This window comes from Phyllobates terribilis, unplaced genomic scaffold, assembly GCF_046119375.1.
Source record: "Phyllobates terribilis strain yellow unplaced genomic scaffold, ASM4611937v1 Scaffold_36__1_contigs__length_13169755, whole genome shotgun sequence".
Lineage (NCBI taxonomy): Eukaryota > Metazoa > Chordata > Amphibia > Anura > Dendrobatidae > Phyllobates > Phyllobates terribilis.
The window spans coordinates 858,744-874,554 of NW_027362796.1; the positions used below are offsets into that span (position 1 = coordinate 858,744).

Here is a 15,811-nt window from a genome sequence, read left to right on the forward strand (position 1 = left end):
GTAAACAGCTCTGCAGACTCAACCATCTGTGTTACCCCATACTCAGACGGGCAGCTGTAGATTTGGGAGCTGTGAGGAAGCAAGTTCGATTGGGGTGACACCTCTGAGGACTGGAGTATTTGTGATGTTGAAGTTGAGGTGGAGGAGAGCCCACTTGAAGGAGCACTTGATATCCGTTGAAGCACCTGCTGTTTTTGTGCCTCATCTGGAATTTGTAGCGATGGGCGTGTTCGTAAGAAAGGGATCGTATCACATTGTCCACGAAAAGAAGTAGACATCTTAGTTTGGCTGGAAGATGGTCTTTCTTCTGCGCATGTTACTGTTGCTTTAACACCTACCCCACGGACACAAGTTTTTTTTCACTTTCCAACACACCTATTCCCCTTTCCACCAGCAGCAGGCCTTTTGCCACTCATTTTGGTGGTTAACTAATTGGCAACTCTGTAGTTGTTTGCACAAAAAACGATGGATGGAAACCGAGCAGAGCTGAGTGGCCAAACTGTGGTACTAGCCCAAAAGGATTGGCTGGGTTAGATGCAGTAAAACAATTTCATTAGATACACAGGAGGTGTAGCTTGCTTCACAGTTGGACTACTCCGCTGACTACGAGACACTGCTACTATGTCCAAAAGGATTTACTGGGCTAGATGCAGTAAAAAATTGTTATTAGATACACAGGTGGTGTAGCTTGGTTCAGATGGGCTACTCCAATGACTAACAGACACTGCTACAAGCCCCAAAGGATTTAATTGGCTAGATGAAGTAAATAATTGTTATTAGATACACAGGTGGTGTAGCTTGGTTCAGATGGGCTACTCCAATGACTAACAGACACTGCTACAGGCCCAAAAGGATTTACTGGGCTAGATGCAGTAAAAAATTGTTATTTGATACACAGGTTTTGTAGCTTGGTTCAGATGGGCTACTCCAATGACTAACAGATACTGCTACAGGCCCAAAAGGATTTACTTGGCTAGATGCAGTAAAAAATTGTTATTAGATACACAGGTGGTGTAGCTTGGTTCAGATGGGCTACTCCAATGACTAACAGACACTGCTACAGGCCCAAAAAGATTTACTGGGCTAGATGCAGTAAAAAATTGTCATTAGATACACAGGTGGTGTAGCTTGGTTCAGATGGGCTACTCCAATGACTAACAGACACTTCTACAGGCCCAAAAGGATTGGCTTAGCTACATTTAGCCAAATGCTGTGAAAAACACTGGCACAGCACTGGCACAGACCTGCCTGGCAAAAAGTGCTAGGAACTGCTGTAACCTAGCCCTCAAAAGGGCTGCAATTACAACTAGTCCCTACTACCTAAACCTCTCTCTCTATTTAACAGCAAATTCGCTCCCAATTCACACAGTTATACTGTATAGCTCTCACAGCAGCAGTGGTGCCGTCTAACACTCAGCTGCAGCAGTGAGAAAATGGTGGCGACGGGGAAAATGGCTGGGTCTTACAGGGCAAGGACATGTGACATACACAGCCAATGACACATGCCCTTGCTTGTGTGAAAAAAAAGCACTTCGCTGCGTGTGTGCGCTGCTGATAGGCTGACAGACTGCACCGCGCCACTGTAAATGTGGGAAAGAAGAAAAAATGGAGATCGGCTTTATTTCTGCAGAGATCCATCCCCTGCCCCTCCCCCCGCCCACTCTACACTGAAACTGTCTATTAACATTGATTAACAGTATTACTATGAAAAAATCCAGTTATGATTTTGGTGCACGAACAGTTATCGAACATAACCTCGAACAGCCGAATTTTTTGCAAATCGTTCGGGTTCGTCGAACGGCTCGAAGACCGCCCAAAACAGCTCAATTTGAGATTGGCAGACAGTTTGAGTCGAACACCGCTCATCTCTAGTCTTTATGACAAAAAATACCCAAAAGTGACACCATTCTAAAAACGGCACCCCTCAAGGTGCTCAAAACCATATTCAAGAAGTTTATTAACCCTTCAGGTGCTTCACAGGAATTTTTGGAATGTGGAAGAAAAAAATTAACATTTAACTTTTTTCACAAAAATGTTACTTCAGACCCAATTTTTTTATTTTTCTCGCAGTGATAACAGGAAAAAATGGACGCCAAAATTTGTTGTGCAATTTCCCCTGAGCATCGGGACGTCATAGCAACATCCTGGAAGCCGCGGCAGACAACGTTGGACGCCGGCAGGAGAGGTGAGTATCGGCGATCACCTCCACTTGCCCCCACAATGGTGCGATCGACTTTGATCGCCGCATTGCGGGGGTTAATGTGCCGGGAGCTCCCAGCACATAGCATCGGGTGTCAGCTGTGACAATCAGCTGACACCCGGCGGCGATCGCGCCTGCACAGCCTGTGTGCGGGCGAAATCCACAGGACGTACTAATACATACCTGGCTCTTAAAGCCCAGGGTGCAGGTACGTATTAGTACGCCCTCGGCTTTTAAAGGGTTAAAGTACACTCTGCACCCCACTTGACTGAAAAAAACAGAAATGTAGAAATTTTTGCAAATTTATTAAAAAAGAAAAACTGAAATATCACATGGTCATAAGTATTCAGACCCTTTGCTCAGTATTAAGTAGAAGCACCCTTTTGGGCTAGTACAGCCATGAGTCTTCTTGGGAATGATGCAACAAGTTTTTCACACCTGGACTTGGGGATCCTCTGCCATTCTTCCTTGCAGAACCTCTCTAGGTTGGATGGTGAATGTTGGTGGACAGACATTTTCAGGTCTCTCCAGAGATGCTCAATTAGGCTTAGGTCAGGGCTGTGGCTGGGCCAGTCAAGAATGGTCACCGAGTTTTTCTAAAGCCACTCCTTTTTTATTTTAGCTGTGTGCTTAGGGTCATTGTCTTGTTGGAAGGTGAACCTTTTGCCAAGTCTGAGGTCCAGAGCACTCTGGAAGGTTTTTATCCAGGATATCTCTGTACTTGGCCGCATTCATGTTTCTTTCAATTGCAACCAGTCGTCCTGTCCCTGCAGCTGATAAACACCCCCATAGCATGATGCTGCCACCACCATGTTTCACTGTTGGGATTGTATTGGGCAGGTGATGAGCAGTGCCTGGTTTTCTCCACACATACCGCTTAGAATTATCACCAAAAAGTTCTACCTTCATCTCATCAGACCAGAGTATCTTATTTCTCATAGTCTGGGAGAACTTCATGTGTTTTGAGCAAACTCTATGTGGGCTTTCATATGTCTTGCACTGAGGAGAGGCTTCCGTTGGGCCACTCTGCCATAAAGGCCCGACTGGTGGAGGGCTGCAGTGATAGTTGACTTTGTGGAACTTTCTCCCATCTCCCTACTGCATCTCTGGAGCTCAGCCACAGTGATCTTGGGGTTCTTCTTTACCTCTCTCACCAAGGCTCTTCTCCCACGATTGCTCAGTTTGGCAGGACGGCCAGGTCTAGGAAGACTTCTGGTGGTCCCAAACTTCTTCCATTTAAGGATTATGGAGGCCACTGTGCTCTTAGGAACCTTGAGTAATGCAGAAATTCTTTTGTAACCTTGGCCAGATCTGTGCCTTGCCACAATTCTGTCTCTGGGCTCCTTGGGCAGTTCCTTTGAGCTCATGATTCTCATTTGGTCTGACATGCACTGTGAGCTGTGAGGTCTTATATAGACAGGTGTGTGCCTTTCCAAATCAAGTCCTATCAGTTTAATTAAACACAGCTGGACCCAATAAAGGAGTAGAACCATCTCAAGCAGGATCACAAGGAAATGGACAGCATGTGACTTAAATATGAGTGTCTGAGCAATGGATCTGAATACTTATAACCATGTGATATTTCAGTTTTTCTTTTTTAATAAATTTGCAAAAATTTCTACATGTTTTTCAGTCAAGATGGGGTGCAGAGTGTACATTAATGAGAAAAAAAATGAACGTTATAGAATTTACCAAATAGCTGCAATGAGCAAAGAGTGAAAAAATGTAAAGGAGTCTGAATACTTTCCGTACCCACTGTATATATCAGGATGGGGGGTGGTCGAAATCTCACAACGTGTCCCATCAGACCTTAGATGTACCTCTGATTATACTGTGTGGGGGGATGGCGGTACTATGGGAACATTACACTACGTGGGGCCAAGAAAGGGTCCTGTACTATGAGAACAATATGTTTCCTCCCTTCCTGTCTCCATAGTTGGGTCGTATGTATCTATTACAGGAAACAGAACAAAAACCTTATGATTCTTATAAAGGGGCAACACAAGACCCCAAAAGAGTCTTTGTGCTGAAGGGGTTAATGCCCCCTGCGCCCAGTAATGGGGGGTCTCCACATACCTCCACCTGCAGAGCCGCCACCACATATATGGCTGCTCTGTGCGCACAGGAGCTGTGATGAGGTCACAGGAGGGGAGGAGTCAGGGGTCACATGATCAGGGGCCTCAGTGGATGCAGGACTCTGCTGTGCTGGTTGTCATGGTGCTGGATGAGCTGAAGTTTATGTGTGGGGTCAGGAGGGGTTTACAGTGTGGATGTAGCAGAGCCGCGTGTGTACGAGGTGTACGGAGCAGAGCCGCGTGTGTACGAGGTGTACGGAGCAGAGCCGCGTGTGTACGAGGTGTACGGAGCAGAGCCGCGTGTGTACGAGGTGTACGGAGCGGAGCCGCGTGTGTACGAGGTGTATGGAGCGGAGCCGCGCGTGTACGAGGTGTACGGAGCGGAGCCGTGTGTGTACGAGGTGTGCGGAGCCGCGCGTGTACGAGGTGTACGGAGCAGAGCCGTGTGTGTACGAGGTGTACGGAGCAGAGCCGCGTGTGTACGAGGCGTGCGGAGCAGAGCCGTGTGTGTACGAGGTGTACGGAGCAGAGCCGCGTGTGTACGAGGTGTGCGGAGCCGTGTGTGTACGAGGTGTACGGATCGGAGCCGTGCGTGTACGAGGCGTACGGAGCGGATCCGCGCGTGTACGAGGCGTACGGAGCGGAGCCGTGCGTGTACGAGGCGTACGGAGAGGAGCTGCGCGTGTGTACCAGGTGTACGGAGCGGAGCCCTGTGTGTACGAGGCGTACGGAGCGGAGCCGCGCGTGTACGAGGCGTACGGAGCGGAGCCGCGCGTGTACGAGGCGTACGGAGCGGAGCCGCGCGTGTACGAGGCGTACGGAGCGGAGCCGCGCGTGTACGAGGCGTACAGAGAGGAGCTGCGCGTGTGTACCAGGTGTACGTAGCGGAGCCGCGTGTGAACGAGGTGTACGGAGCGGAGCCGCGTGTGTACGAGGTGTACGGAGCGGAGCCCTGTGTGTACGAGGTGTACGGAGCGGAGCCGCGCGTGTACGAGGTGTACGGAGCTGAGCCGCGCGTGTACGAGGCGTGCGGAGCGGAGCCACGCGTGTACGAGGCGTGCGGAGCCACGCGTGTACGAGGCTTACAGAGCGGAGCCGCGCGTGTACGGAGCGGAGCCACGCGTGTACGAGGCGTACGGAGCGGAGCCGCGCGTGTACGAGGCGTACGGAGCGGAGCCGCACATGTACAGAGCGGAGCCACGCGTGTACGAGGCGTACGGAGCGGAGCCGCGCGTGTACGAGGCGTACGGAGTGGAGCCGCGCGTGTACGAGGCGTACGGAGCGGAGCCACGCGTGTACGAAGCGTACGGAGCGGAGCCGCGCGTGTACGAGGCTTACGGATCGGAGCCGCACGTGTACGTGGCGTACGGAGCCGCGCGTGTACGAGGCGTACGGAGCGGAGCCGCGCGTGTACGAGGCATACGGAGCGGAGCCGCGCGTGTACGAGGCGTACGGAGAGGAGCTGCACGTGTGTACCAGGTGTACGGAGCAGAGCCGCGTGTGTGCAAGGTGTACGGAGCGGAGCCCTGTGTGTACGAGGTGTACGGAGCGGAGCCGCGTGTGTACGAGGTGTACGGAGCGGAGCCGCGTGTGTACGAGGTGTACGGAGCTGAGCCGCGCGTGTACGAGGCGTGCGGAGCGGAGCCGCGCGTGTACGAGGCGTGCGGAGCGGAGCCGCGCGTGTACGAGGCGTGCGGAGCGGAGCCGCGCGTGTACGAGGCGTACGGAGCGGAGCCGCGCGTGTACAGAGCGGAGCCACGCGTGTACGAGGCGTACGGAGCGGAGCCGCGCGTGTACGAGGCGTACGGAGCGGAGCCGCGCATGTACGGAGCGGAGCCACGCGTGTACGAGGTGTACGGAGCGGAGCCGCGCGTGTACGAGGCGTACGGAGCGGAGCCGCGCGTGTACGAGGCGTACGGCGCGGAGCCGCGCGTGTACGAGGCGTACGGAGCGGAGCCACGCGTGTACGAGGCGTACGGAGAGGAGCTGCGCGTGTGTACCTGGTGTACGGAGCGGAGCCGCGTGTGAACGAGGTGTACGGAGCGGAGCCGCGTGTGTACGAGGTGTACGGAGCGGAGCCCTGTGTGTACGAGGTGTACGGAGCGGAGCCGCGCGTGTACGAGGTGTACGGAGCTGAGCCGCGCGTGTACGAGGCGTACGGAGCGGAGCCACGCAAGTACGAGGCGTACGGAGCGGAGCCGCGCGTGTACGAGGCGTACGGAGCGGAGCCGCGCGTGTACGGGGCGTACGGTGCGGAGCCACGCGTGTACGAGGCTTTGGGAGGGGAGCCGCGCGTGTACGAGGCGCGCGGAGCGGAGCCGCGCGTGTACGAGGCGTGCGTAGCCGCGCGTGTACGAGGCGTGCGGAGCGGAGCCACGCGTGTACGAGGCGTGCGGAGTCGCGCGTGTACGAGGCGTACGGAGCGGAGCCGCGCGTGTACGGAGCGGAGCCACGCGTGTAAAAGGCGTACGGAGCGGAGCCACGCGTGTACGAGGCGTACGGAGCGGAGCCGCGCATGTACGGAGCGGAGCCGCGCGTGTACGAGGCGTACGGAGCGGAGCCGCGCGTGTACGAGGCGTACGGAGCGGAGCCACGCGTGTACGAGGCGTACGGAGAGGAGCTGCGCGTGTGTACCTGGTGTACGGAGCGGAGCCGCGTGTGAACGAGGTGTACGGAGCGGAGCCGCGTGTGTACGAGGTGTACGGAGCGGAGCCCTGTGTGTACGAGGTGTACAGAGCGGAGCCGCGCGTGTACGAGGCGTAGGGAGCGGAGCCGCGCGTGTACGAGGCGTGCGGAGCGGAGCCGCGCATGTACGAGGCGTGCGGAGCCGTGCGTGTACGAGGCGTGCGGAGCGGAGCCGCGCGTGTACGAGGTGTGCGGAGCGGAGCCGCGCGTGTACGAGGCGTACGGAGCGGAGCCGCGCGTGTACGAGGCGTACGGAGCGGAGCCGCGCATGTACGAGGTGTACGGAGCAGAGCCGCGCATGTACGAGGTGTACGGAGCGGAGCCGCGCGTGTACGAGGTGTACGGAGCGGAGCCGCGCGTGTACGAGGTGTACGGAGCGGAGCCGCGTGTGTACGAGGTGTACAGAGCGGAGGTTTTATTCGATAATCTCGTCCTCCCATTTGGATTCTCCAATGCACCAACAGGATTTCACAACTTTCTGAATGATATTTCTCTGATTACATTGGGAGATTTCTTGTGATTTTCCTTGATGATATAGAATTTTCTCTCCTGATTTGGATTCTCACCAGGAACATGTCCGTGTTGTATTAGAAAGGTTGAGGGAGAATTCTTTCTTTGTTTGTTACATTTGAAAAATGTTTTTTTTTCTGTTCAGGAAGTTTCATTCCCGGGTCATTTTATCGGCTGATGGGTTTACGATGGATCCTGGGAAGGTGAAAGCCATAATAGATTGGGTCCAACCTAGTGACCTGAAAGTGTTGCAACATTTTGTAGGATTCGCCAACTATTATAGGAAATTCTTTAGGTTTTTTTTCTCAGATTTCTGACCTCACACGTAAGGGGGCAGATCTCAAGGTTTGGCCACTGGATGCTTTTAGGCTATGTGCCCACGATGCAGAAATGAAGCAGAAAATTTCTGCAGCATTTCTGCATCTCCCTGGCAGAAAAAACGCATGCAGATTGACAAGCGCTTTCCAGGCGATAGCATCACTTGGAAAGTGCTTGACAACTAGGTCACACTGTATAAATCCATGCAAACAGCATGGATTTATACAGTGTGAACTGTAAAAATTAAAACAAATCAAGCTATACTCACCCCCGAGGCCCCGGCGTGGCTGCAGCGCTGCTTCCTGGCTGGTTCCCGGCTGCCGGCATATCGTGAGACAGAGCGGTGAAGGGCCTGCGGTCACATGACTGTGACGTCACCGCAGGTCCTCAAGCGATGCCGGCATTCAGAGACAAGCCTTCGGAAAGGTGAGTATAAACTTTATTTGTTATTTTATTCTTTTTTTACAGGTACAATGGTACCCAGGTCTGGATGAGAGTTTCCTCTCCTCCAGAACTGGGTACCATCCGCACATAGAGACGCATAGAAGCCGCTTGTACAAATGTACAGTCGCGGTTTCTATGTGTCTCAATGCAAGTCAATGGCGGGAGTTCCGCTGCGCTACCGCAAAATTAAATGACATGCTGCGGATTTTTGTACGCAGTATAAACGCTGCGGAAAAATCCGCAGCATGTGCATAGAACATGCGGAATCCCCTTGGGGACCATGGGGGGCGGATTACCTAGCGTTTCACAAGCGTTTACGCTGCGGAAATTCCGCAGCATAAACGCTTGAAAAACGCTACGTGGGCACACAGCCTGAGGGCTTTTGAGAAACCCCATCTCCAAGAACCATTCATTGTGGAGGTGGATGTTTCGGAGGTCGGGGTAGGGGCCATTTTATGTCAGTATTCCAAGACTCTGACCAATTTGCGGCCATGTGGTTTTTTATCAAGAAAATTTTCATCTGCTGAAATAAATTCTGCTGTTGGGAATTGTGAGTTACTCACTGTTAAATTAGCCTTTAAGGTTTGAAGACATTTTCTGGAGGGAGAAGTTCATGAAATCACTGTGGTCACTGACCAGAAGAATTTAGCGTATATTGAATCAGCTAAATTGCTAACTCCTAGACAAGCCAGAGGGTGCTTTTTTTTCTCTAGATTCAATTTCTCTATCACTTTCAGGCCGAGGTCCAAGCAGTTTTAGTTCTGTTTCTCCTCCAAAACCTCCATTCTCCCTGAGGGCATTGTGGTTTCTGTGATATCGTTGGAGGTTGAAGCTGAGATCCGTAAAGTCCAATCGTTTGCTCCTTTCGCCACGCCTAGGTCCAAATTATTTGTAGTTGTGTACCTAAGATTGCGTCTGTTGCAGGAGTTTCATGATTTAATCATGAGTGGTCATCCGCGGTTCACAGCTATGCAGAAAGCTATTACTAGGCGTTTTTGGTGGCCATCTATGAATAATTATATTAAAGATTTTGTATCTGCTTGTGTAGTTTGCGCACACGCTAAAGTCTGTCATAACAGTCCGGTTGGAGTATTGGCTCCATTGCAATTCCAGAAAGACAGTGAACTCATCTGTCCATGGATTTCATCATGGATTTGCCTCTGCTTGGTGGGAAGACTGTCTTTGGGTGGTAGTTGACTGATTCATTAAACGGGCTCATTTTGTTCCTTTGTCAGAGGATTACCTAATGCAGAGACATTCTCCAGGTTTTTTTAATTCGCATAAAGTAAGACTACATGGGATCCCACTTAACATTATGTTTGATAGGGTAATGCAATTTGTCTCCAAATTCTGCAGAGCTTTTTGTAACAAACTGGGAATTCATTTATTTTCCTGTGCCTACCACCCTGAAACCAATGGTCAGACAGAAAGGACTAATCAATCTCTATAACAAATTTTAAGGTGTTTTGTTGCAGCTCAGTGTTTTGCTGCGACTTCATTCTTGCTTCTTGTCGAGTTTGCCTTTAAGGCCACCGCCCCACTATTAGTATTTGGTCAGTATTTTTTCTCAGGAATGGTAGCCAAAACCTGTAGTGCGTGATAAATGTAGAATTGGTGACTTGTTTCTATTATACCTTTTCTCTGATTGTTCTTCACCTGGCTTTGGCTCCCACTCCCGAGGAAAAATACTGACCAAATACTGACAGTGGAGCCGTGGCCTTACAGTCGGATCAGTCAGTCTGCTGGAACCTCACCGTTTTATTGTAATTATGGTGATCATCCCCATTTTTCTGAATTTTCCTTTCTCTTTCCTGTTTGCCCGAATGGCCATTTCTCCACTTGTAATAAGTGCTCCCTAGTCTTTAGTATGGTCTTTGGAAGGAATAAGCCAGCTAGAGATAGTCGCCAGCTTGCTCTCCAGAGACCCCCGAGCATCCCCAAGGAATAATCGTAAATCATCAGCAAACAATGCCACCTTCTCTTCCTTGGTCCCATATTTAAATCCATTTTTTCCCCTCACCCATGACAGCACACCTTGAGAGAGGGATCCGCCCCATCAAGGACAGGAAACAGTCTGAAATAAAAGGGCGGTACCTCTCCCTTGCTTCATTTGGTTTCCTGTCCTTGATGGGAACCTGTTTGGATAGAAGAGAACTTACCTGGGCCTGTTCCGGTGTGGAAGAACAGGCACTGGCCTGTGCACCGGGTTCCAGCCTCCAGAAGCGCCATCCGCAGCTCCCTTGGGTCCTGCGTCCAAGCATGCGAACGCGGTGAGGCAGGCTCTGGCTTCCCGTAGACCGCTGCACCGTATGATGCACCTGACGTCACGGCGCGGGGCACGCTAGGAGAGGCGTGCCGGGTGACGTCAGGGGGCGGTGCCCGATCCAAGATGGCGGTGCCCTGTAAAGCGCTCCCAGGCCAGTTTTTTTGTTTGGAGCCTCGGCCTGAGAAGGGGGGGAGGGCCCTTGAACCGGAGGAGGTTCTGGATGGCTCTATATTATGGGGGGGGTTATCCTGGGAGCGTGGCTCAGGCTTCTGCAAGATGGCTGACCAGGATAGTCAAGAGCAGCAGCTAACCCCTCCACCTCAGCAACGGAAGTGTAACATCCCTGGCAGCGTTCTAAGCATAGTATACCACCTCCCACTATGCAAGATCGCAATCTTACCCTTCAGTCCAGTCTGCAAACCTTGCTCCTGTTCATGCTGTGTGCATGCCTCTGGTCTGACTGCTTAGAGCGGCGGCCCGGTTACTTCCTGATTCTTATAGCTGCTGTGGGCACACCCCTAATGCCTCCCCAGCCTATTGCTGTGAGTCACTGGATATTTAAACCCACTCCACCCTGAAGTTGACTCTGAAGTTGCCAGGTCCAGTTCTGCTTCTTGTCTGTTTCCGCCATCTCTGGGGGCTGTATACCCAGACGTGTTATCTGTGACTTCTTGTCTGTTTCCGCCATCTCTGGGGGCTGTATACCCAGACCTGTTATCTGTGACTTCTTGTCTGTTTCCGCCATTCTGGGGGCTGTATACCCAGGCTCGTTCCTGTATCTCGTTGCAGTGTCAGTTCCTGTCTGAACTGTCTCCTAGCCTGTTACCTGTTTGTCTCTATATCTGTACTTTCCCTTTTCCTGCAGTGTCTGAACCTGCACCTAACTCCAACTCGTTGTCTCTGTACTTCTGTTTGTGAGTTTAGAGTCCACTCACTACTTCATTGTAAGTACCTTGTGTGTATATGGTTCTGCTTGTCCCTTCCAGTCTGTTCCATGTGAACAGAGCCCTGTCATCTCTGCCTTGTCCACCGCTCTGGCAGTTTCTCTCTGCTCTGTCTTGCCCACCACTCCTGCAGTTTCTCTCTGCTCTGCCTTGCCCACTGATCCGGCGGTTTTGCTCTGCCCTGCCTTGTCCACCGCTCCGGTGGTTTTGCTCCGCTCTACCTTGTTTACTGCTCTGGTGGTTTCGCTCTGCCCTGCTTGCTCACCGCTCCGGCGGTTCCTCTCTGCTCTGCCTTGTCCACCGCTCCGGCGGTTCCTCTCTGCTCTGCCTTGTCCACCGCTCCGGCGGTTTCGCTCTGCTCAGCCTTGTTCACCACACCTGCGGTTTCGCTCTGCTCCGCTTGCTCACCGCACCAGCGGTTTCGCTTTGCTCTGCCTTGTCCACCGCTCCGGCGGTTCCTCTTTGCTCTGCCTTGTCCACCGCTCCGGCGGTTTTGCTCTGCTCTGCCTTGTCCACCGCACCTGTGGTTTCGCTCTGCTCCGCTTGCTCACCGCACCAGCGGTTTCGCTCTGCTCTACCTTGTCCACCGCTCCGGTGGTTCCTCCCTGCTCTGCCTAGTCCACCACTCCGGCAGTTTCGATCTGCTCTACCTTGTCCACCGCACCTGCGGTTTTGCTCTGCTTTACTTGCTCACCGCACCAGCGGTTTCGCTCAGCTCAGCCTTGTCCTCCGCTCTGGCGGTTTCGCTTTACTCTGCTAGTCTACCGCATCTGCGGTTCTGTTCCTGTATCCCAGTCTGTACTGGACCCTATCCAGCCAGCGCTCCAAACTGCTAGTACCTCCTTGTCTGCATGCCAGCTGTGCCTGCCAGTACCTCCCTGTCTGCACTCCAGCCGTGCTTGCCAGTACCCCCCCTATCTCCATACCAGCCGTGCTTATCAGTGCCCACCTGTCTGCATACCAGTCGTGCCTGCCAATACCCACCTGTCTGTATGCCAGCTTAACCTGCCTGTTCCTGCATTCCCCGGTGTGGGTCAACAGCCGTGTCCGGGGTCTGACCTGGAGTAGCACCTGGTCCCTCTGCTCGGTTCCTCGCTGGTGCACTGAGCCGCCGTGCGACCTTGGTCGGATCGGGTTGATACTTAGTTACGCCCCCCAGGCACTCCCCGGTTCATGGTACAGTGGGATCACTAATCACGCACACGCCAGTCAGTCCGGGTGTGTGCATAACAGGAAGAGGTAGACGGACGCCTCTCACACAGACAGCCGCTCGAACAATCGCAGTGGCAGCCGCAGGAGCAAGGTATCAAACATGTCTGGACCATCCAGAAAGGAATCATCGCGTGTTCCGCTACAGCCTCCGAATCCGGGACCCGTTTGTGACTTCAGGGGTGAGTGATCTTCGTGAATGTCACCCTTTTAGTAATGTTTAGTAATGGGAAGTCTCATATGTGAGTCCTTCTGTAGGAGCCTAAGAAGAGTAGCGCCAAGCAAAAGCACAGGATTTGTGCCCTATGCCAAACTTTCCTTCCAATAGATTGGCAAAAACAGCTATGCCCGAACTGCATTAATAAAACCATAGCAGAAAATTCTCTGGATTTCGCATCCAATCTGAAATCCATAGTCCACGCAGAGGTTCAAGGGTCCCTGAAGGGGTTGTTTGGAGGGAAGAAAAGATCCCATAAAGATGTCTCCTCCAACTCTGATTCATCCCAGTCTGAGGATCTATGGCTGAGAGATTTCATCATCCTCTTCCTCATCGGATAGCGGTAGACCCTGCTTCCCCATCGAGGGTACGGACAAACTGGCCAAATCAGTCAGATCAACCATGGGTCTGAGGGAGGAGAAAGCATCCAAATCCCTGGAAGACATTATGTTTGTGGGCCTTGGAGAAAAAGAGACTCTCCTTTCCGGTAAACACTAAAATTCAGAGCCTTATTGACCGAGAATGGAAGAAACCAGAGAGATAAGGGGCCTTCCCCTCCTTCTCTAAAAGAAGGTACCCCTTTGAGGAGAAGGACTCTGAGCCTTGGGATAAAATCCCCAAAGTTGACGGGGCTGTAGCCAGGTCATCCAAAAAATCTTCCCTACCCTTGGAGGATTCAGGCGTCCTAAAGGATGCCCTTGATAAAAAGGCTGACTCCTTTCTACGTCACACTTGGGAAGATGCAGCAGGAGGCCTGAAGCCTGAGGTAGCTGGCACCTGTGTGGCAAGGTCTCTCATGGTGTGGCTCCAACAATTGGAAGACCAAATTAGGGATAAAAAGATCCCTAGGGATGGAATCCTTTCAAATCTGCCCCTAATGCAGGCAGCATCGGTCTTCCTGGCAGACTCTTCAGCGGACTCAGACTCTCGGCTAGATCAGCAAATCTATCTAATACTGCCAGACGGGCCTTGTGGCTCAAGAGTTGTCCAGGTAACCTACAATCCAAACATAAATTATGTTCCCTCCCGTGTGACGGCAGACTCCTGTTTGGCCAGAAGCTGGATGACCTTTTAGAAAAACCGAGGGATAATAACAAAGGGTTCCCAGGATTTTCAGGGGACTCAAAAAGGTTTAGTTTTCGGAGGAGAAAATTTAAATCAGGGTCGCCCTCCAGGAGACAGGAGAAGATGGGGGTCCAAGAAAGAGTCAGGCTATATGTTTGGAGGACAGTCCTCCAATACAAAAAAATCTTCCCAATGACGCCAGGCTGGAGGTAGGGGGGAAGCTTTCCCACTTTATTCCAGATTGGGAAGCCATTACATCAAACCCCTGGATTCTGAATAGTGTGAGTGGTGGCCTGAAGATACTGTTCAGCCAGATTCCTCGCCGGACCTTTATGATTACCCCCAAGAGGAAGGTCCAGGAAGAACAGATAGCTCTGGAGTCAGAAATATTGGGGCTAGTAGGGAAACTAAACGGGTCCTTCTCGAAGTTCCAATACCACAAATGAAGAAGGGATTCTATTCCCCTCTGTTCATGATAAAAAAAACAATGGGTCCTTAAGGACCATCATCAACCTCAGTAGTCTAAACCAGTTGATAGAGAACCAGACTTTCAAGATGGAGTCAGTGAGCTCGGCAGTGAAGCTCTTGCACCACGACTGCTTTATGACAGTAATAGACTTGAAGGACGCATATTATCACGTCCCAATTCATCCAGACTACCAGAAATATCTGAGAGTAGCCCTGTTCATTCAGAAAGAACTGAGGCATTTTCTGTTTACTGCCCTACCCTTCGGCCTCTCCATAGCCCCGAGAATATTCACAAAATTAATAGCGGAAGTAACAGCCTTTCTACAAATCAAAAACGTAGTGATCGTTCCCTATTTAGACGACTTTTTGGTAATAGGGAAATCAGAAGTCCACTGCTCCAGTCAACTTCTAGAAGTCATGGTGGTGTTGCAACAGCTGGGATGGTTGGTAAATACCCAAAAGTCAAAATTAACCCCCTCAAGGACTCATATCTTCCTAGGTCTAATCCTGGATTCTCGTCTCCAAGCCTGATTCCTCCCAGAATACAAGGTCCGCAAAGTAATCAATTTAGTCTTGAAAGCCATGCGGTCTCCAGTGATGTCCCTAAGAGAAGCAATGTCTCTCCTGGGCTCTCAGCAGTCAGATGGGCTCAAGGGCATATGAGACTTCTTTAGTGGGAGGTCCTGTCAGTGCAGAGGTCCTTCAACAGGCATTTAGAAAGGAAGTTCTCTCTCTCCCTAGAAGCTGTAGATTCCCTTTCATGGTGGACAGACAGGGAAAATCTGACCTCAGGAGTACAGTGGTCCAGACCAGTAGATCTGGTGATTAGAACCGATGCGAGCGGCTCCGGATAGGGGGTGTCATCTAGCAGAGCTCTTAGTACAGGGTCACTGGGCATACCACGAGATGGGGGCATCCTCAAACTTAAAAGAACTTTGGGCAGCGGAGAAATCCCTGATAGGCTTCCTTCCTCACATTCAGGGTCACCATGTCCAGGTCAGATCTGACAACTGGACAACAGTAGCCTATGTAAATCACCAGGGGGGAACAAGGTCACGCTCTCATTCAGGGACCAGTATTCCAAGCCAGAGGATTCCATCTTGCAGCGTGGAATTTGAGAGGTCACTACTAAGTAACAAGGGGTTTTCACCAGGGTTAGTCTCTACCCTGCTGGGTAGTAGGGAACCAATAATGACTAAAATTTATAACAGAGTCTGGGGGAAGTTCCTAGATTTTATAGATGCCCCTTTATCAGACAAGCCTCCAATCAAAAGAATCCTGGAGTGTCTGCAAAAGGGGCATGACCTGGGTCTAGCCACGGGGACTCTTAAAGTTCAGGTGTCTGCCTTGGGGGCGCTCTATAATTGTTACTTGGCTGGGAACAGGTGGGTCTCTAGATTTATGAAATCC

At 51.6% G+C, this 15,811-nt stretch overlaps 2 protein-coding genes across 2 annotated transcripts in view; both read right to left on the reverse strand.

The window, feature by feature from the left end:
• The window catches only part of LOC141182760 (uncharacterized), a 166,749-nt gene extending 162,448 nt beyond the window's left edge, over window positions 1–4,301 (reverse strand). The window contains exon 1 of the mRNA XM_073660864.1: window positions 4,277–4,301. The gene's annotated coding sequence lies outside the window, so the exon portion shown is untranslated. The remainder of the gene's footprint in view (window positions 1–4,276) is intronic.
• The window catches only part of LOC141182758 (uncharacterized), a 42,956-nt gene extending 34,842 nt beyond the window's left edge, over window positions 1–8,114 (reverse strand). Inside the window, exon 1 of the mRNA XM_073660862.1 lies at window positions 8,057–8,114. The gene's annotated coding sequence lies outside the window, so the exon portion shown is untranslated. The remainder of the gene's footprint in view (window positions 1–8,056) is intronic.
• Window positions 8,115–15,811: the final 7,697 nt, after the last annotated feature.